Here is a 6000-nt window from a genome sequence, read left to right on the forward strand (position 1 = left end):
TAAATTTACCTTTGAACTGCATATACAAAAAATGTGACTGAAAAGCTACCTCTTCATAAGAGAGCAAAGGAGACAATAAAATAGCTTGTGCAGGACCTAGTCTGATATTAACTCCTTCCATGACCTTTATATGATGAAAATCTGGTACCTCTGAGAGAAATAACCCTTAATGTTTAATAAATATTTTTAGGAATTATATAATATGAGGCCTGACTTTTCAAGGGCTACAAATATCAGTTGATCCCATTACCTTTTATTAGCTCTAAAGAAGAATTTCATAGTAGGCTTTTACTTCTAAATTGACAATATTTTTTTAAAAGAAAACAGAGCAAAATATGAACAGAAACACTATAGGTCTAGAAATGTTCTGATTTGTTTGCACAGCAGAAACTTCTTGTTCTTCAGTGGAGGCCCATCTTGGGTTGTTATGCCCTGTGCTTTTGTCATGCTTTGTCTTTCCCTGTTTAAATTAAATCCCAAAGCTACCGTTGGATCGATTTTAGGTAAAGTAGATGTGGCATAAAGCCAGTTTTTCTTGGTTGAGAAAATACTTTCCCTCTGTGATAACGTCTTTTAAAAAAAGGTGCTGTCAATAAAATAATCAGTAAAGTAAGAAACATCAAGGTACAGCCAACAGTCACACCAGAGAGTTTACTAATTTGTGAGAAACCCGCCTGCTTCTCGTAAGATCACCATAATAGACTGAATGTTTTTTGGTTTTAATTTTATATCAGCATAAGCTCTGCTCTCTCTATACAGTATAGCACTCTTTGTACTGAGAAAGTGGAAGTGACATCTATCCAAATAGACTGGCTCAATGAGTCTTGGTTTTGATGACCTTATGCCTTTTTGGTCTTTTGGTTTAACTGATATGTTTATTGTTGGTTTTGAAGCAGTTAAAGGTAGTCAGAAAGTCTTTTCTTATTTCCTGCTTTTTTTTCCCCCCTTCCTCTTTCTTCCTTTTCATTGTAGAAAAAAAATACTATGTCAAGGAAAAGCACTTAGTTTATGGATTTTTTTCTCTTCTATTACTGTTTTTATTACAAAGCAACCCTGAAGACCTTTTAATTCTCTTGACTGTTTAAAGATGCTTCATAAAAACATGACATCTGAGATGTGAAGACAGGTATAATTGAGTGCAAGAGTCTGTTTGCCAGGAGTCTACTACAGTAAGATCATAAGGAATTCAACGAAATGGAAAGAGTCAGTAAGGGTTTAGTGGAATTTGATAGGAGGCCCCATACAAATATCCAGATGAAACTATAGCCAATTATTCTGTGCTGAATATTATGCCTTGATGAAAATAAAATACCTGAGTTTAATCTTTCATTCAGAGTAAAGATTTGTAGTATAATGACCTGATTTAGCTGAAAAAAGGAAAAAATAAGTAAGTCTGACAGCTGAGAACAGAAGGGGGATTAATCTCAAAAGCTGCTAGTCTTTGTTTCCCATCCTTTCATTATTGTTCAATCAGAGCAAAGAAAGGACTTGCTGCCCTGACACAGCTCAAGTTTCATTGCTTGGAGAAAGGGGGAGGTATGGTGGAGAGAGATATTCCATTATTTACAGACAGAGGAACTGAGAAGAAAACAGAGAAATGGAGCCAGTTGATCCACCTTTGGGTCTGCCTGGTGCTTTGGGCATAAACAGACTAACAGTGCCTGCACTCATCAGCAGGTGCAGCAAGGGCAGCTGAAGGTATGTATGACAGGATGGGATGGCACATAAGGTGCAGTAAGCCCCCTGAATGCATCATTATCCCACTCTTCAGTGTTACATTTGACCTCCAGTGCGCACAACAAGAGGAGAAAGGAGATGATGCTGTGACATATGTTACAGTGCTATCTGCTCTTCTGATCTCTTTGATGGTGCCTCTTCTTGGCATGTGACATGAACCCAACTCTCATTCCACTTGTGAACATTTACAACCACAAGCTCCACTATGCACCCTAAAGGTCAGTGGTTGCTGCAAGTCAGGCAGCTGTGCAGCTACTTGCTTCAGCTGACCAGAATTGCACTTGAAAGTAATACAATTTGCCATGTACTTCTTATGCCAGCTGTTTGAATTAATACTTGAGTTACTACATTCTCTTCAATCACCATGTTAAAGTAGCAAGGGACAGAAAGGCTAGCAAGAAAACTTTCTGCAAGTATGTTAGAAGCGAGAAAAAGTCCAGGGAATAAACTGGATTCACTATTAAAAGAATAATAAAATAAGATGCCAAAAGTTGAGGTTGAGATGGTTGAAAAGTTTAGTGGGTTTTGGTGGTTTTTTGCGTGTGTCAGTCTTCAGTAAAGTGGTCAGCTGTGCTCTTAAATTTAATAAGCTAACCTTAGAAGAAAATAATAAGATAGGAGATAGGTCATTTAATAAGATAGGAGATAGGTCATTTAGAGGGTATTTAGCTCTTGGGTATTTTCAGGAACAAAACAGATTTCATGTCTCAGAAAATTCACTGTGATGTGAAGCCTTACAGAAACAACCTTAGAGCTATTAATGATTATCTTTGACAATTCTTGGAATATGCATGGGCTTCCAGAAGACTGGAAAACATAAACCATGGCGTCTGCCTTTGAAAAAGAGTGACATGAGGAACTAAAAATGTGGTCTGCTTAACTTTGGTTTCTGGAATAATAGTGGAACAAATGTTCAAAGTATTTTTAAAGACCTGGAAGATGGTGAGGAAATGTGTTAATAAGATTTTCTGTTAAATTTCAGGGTTGTATGATCTGGTTATGAACACTTAGAAAAACTGCTTCATTGGATGACTCTGAGCTCTGTTATTAGGATTGTTGATTTTGGCTGGTAATTGCAATCAAAGTTGAATAATTAATAAAAGCAGCAATGGTTCAAAATGACTGCCAATTGTAACTACAACCTGCTGGCACCTTCTGCTTTTCTGTGCTCTCTGTGACTATATTTCACCCATTTCCTCTTCTCGTCCAGGATGGGACACTCTGCACTTGCTGCTTGATCCCTTTTCAGGGCGTCAGAGCTGGGATCTTCCAGGGGCCTGTTGCTAGCAGATGCCTCCTGTTACAGGCATTCTGCCCACGTATATGGGTTTTGTCATCTCTTCTCCCAAGAACCTGTCATGTGAGAAATGCCTCTTGTTGAAGGAAACATCAGGTAGCCAACACAGTTGATGAAAAAACTTTCATCATTGTTAAACTGACAGCTGGAAAATTGATTCTCGGTTAACAGTTCTAATTTCTATTGCTGTGTATCTATCTCCTTGAAAATAATTCAGGTTTCTCATTTAATAACTTGAATATATTCTTTTTGCCTATGTGTCATGTACTGGATTTGCATAACAAGATTTGAAAGCATGTCCAGAGGTAAAAATCCCCTAAAATAACCTAGATTAGGTTAATGTCTCCTAGACAAGGAGACATTAACATATAGAAGCCAGAAGAGGGTGAAGAATAGCTTTTTCATGGCTGTTAAATATTCTGCAAGTTTACGGTAACATCTAATTTGACATTTCTTCATGAGCTATAGAGGCAAAACAATTATAACATAGGACATTGCAAACAAATGAACCCAAAGCATAAATACAGAAGAAGCAAAAGGAAAATATTTTTGTATATAGTTATTCACACTGGTCAGGGGCCATAGTGTTACCCCCTTCAGCTGCCCAAGTATCCCATTCCTAGGCTTGTACCTAGTTTTAAGCTCAGTCTCCTGGTTTCTGGGAAAAAAAGGAACTGTACTGGTGTCCTAGTTTTGGCCAGGAGAGGGTTAATTTTTTACAGTAATCAGGAAGGGAGCATGGCCAGACCCTAATTTTATTTGATTCCATCTCACAGTCACTTACAAGGGGTGGGAGTAAGGGATTTATTTCCAGGTGGGGTGGGGAAGAGACTGTTGGTATTTTGTTGCATTTTTTCCACATAAATAGTTTCTTTGTCTTACACCTTTTGTTATTAACATTGTTACCTTACTGTTTGTTATCTTATCTCATTGCTGTTTCCAGTAAATTGTCTCAACCCATAATTTTCACCTTTTTGTGCCTCCAATTCTCAGCTTCATCCCTGGAACTGGAAGGGGGAGAGAAAGGCCAAGGGAAGCAAGCAAGGGGCTCTAGTTTGGGAGAGTCTCGTTTGTGGGGGTAGAGGAGGACACTAAATTGGGAATTGTCATTCCTAAACTATGACAAGTGGTTTCCAGTGATTTTTTCACTAATTGGTGACTTAAGAGAAAGCATATACGTCTTATCATGTTGAAATTCTTTCATAAATGTTCAGAAGAATGAAGTAACAAGAAAATCACTTGGATTTTCTGACATTCAGACACTTGAATCTCAATACTGCTTATGTAGAAGGCACTCACTAGTCAAGACTCTTCTCTCAGAAAAAAGGCTTGTTCAATTTAATCTATGGAGATACAAAAACCTTACCCATAACCTCTTCAGTTATATAGTGAAGAAGTAGATTACCAGACTTGAGCTGCAAGTCTGCAGGTGATACTGAAAATCAATTTTTTCAAGATGAAAATGAGCTACAGAACTAAGATTTTGTTTGAGGGAAAAGAACTTCATCTCCTGTGGTATATAGAATTTAGGTGGCATCTTTTGTAATCGTTCTTGAAATGTCTAACTTTACAATATGATGTCAAGAAGTGGCTGAACAGCAGTCAGGGCATGAATACATCTGTAAATAAACCAGCAGAATTGGTGGATATTTAGTGAACTGAGTTATGTGTATTTCAGCTGTGCCATCTTCCTATTGTGAAAAAAAAAAAATCCCAGCAAACAATATTTTACTAGGATTAAACATTCTTATTCACTTTCCCTTCTATTTTATGTTAGCAATTGGAACTTAATTCTTAAAATCCAAATAAAGGGAAGAAATAACAGTAATGAGGTTATATTTGATAATTTCATATAAATGATGAACAGGATCCCACAAGCTTTTGAAATAAAACTGATTGAAATTCGTTCTAGTTGGCTCCCATAAATCTTAATTGTAAATCTGCATTTCGCTTTAATAAGTTGCTAAATTTTAGGAAGCTGTGTTAGTGTTCGTGTATACTTGGTTGGTTTTTAATTCACAAAGTTTATAATTCTGACTTCTGTACAGGAATGTGAACATTGTCATTTTCCATATGGGTGTTTATCTGCCTGGCAATATTTCTCTGATTCAAAGCATCCAGAGAAAATGCAGAAAGTTCTATTTGAGCACAGATTTCTGTACCTGGGATAAATTTGGCTTTTTTTTTTTTTTTTGTGGTACAACTTTTAAAACAAAAATAAATCATTCTGTCCACAAGGAACAAGGTACTGGTAAAACAAACTAGAATACACCTGCATTTGCTTCAGAGAACTGTGTTCACTTTTTTAATGTCCAGAAGGAAGACTTGACATTTGTAACACAGTACCTGAGAGGACAAAAATCTCATCCTTTCTTCTTTCGCTGACTTCAAGGAGAATCGAGTGTTCTCCACACCTTGCAGGATTGAATCCTTTGTAAACTTCCTAATGATTAATATATGTTATGAATATCTATTAAATGTTACAGTAGGTTGATAACACCCAGCCATATCACTCATTTATTAAAAGAAACTGTTCAGTCAAAGTCTGAACAGGGGGGCGAGAGAGCAACTCAACTGCAGTTAGATTGATGATACTTCTAAAAATTGTTCAAGCATGTGTGCAAGAACCTGTCAAAGTAAGGGTTTAATAAATGAGAAAGTGAAGGGCAGGTAACTTTCCCAATATACAGAAGTTGTGCACATGCACGTGCATGGTTCATTTATCCCGTGCTTCCTAGCAGGTAAACAATACAAAAAGAGAGTCTGCTTGCTATTTTTGAGCTAGATTGTCTGGAAAAGAAATTTGCCAAGTCAGTCATTACTGGGGTTACAGTAGCATGCTGCATGGTATCACTGATGACTGCTTTTGCATCAGCAAGTTTCCACCAAACTCAGTGTAGCAATTCTTGCCTGTCACTCCAAGCACCTGCTCTGATCTTCTGGGCAGTGTCGGTGTGCTGGTTTAA

This window comes from Manacus candei, unplaced genomic scaffold (assembly GCF_025592945.1).
Source record: "Manacus candei isolate 608988 ecotype Guabito, Panama unplaced genomic scaffold, ASM2559294v1 h1tg000011l, whole genome shotgun sequence".
Lineage (NCBI taxonomy): Eukaryota > Metazoa > Chordata > Aves > Passeriformes > Pipridae > Manacus > Manacus candei.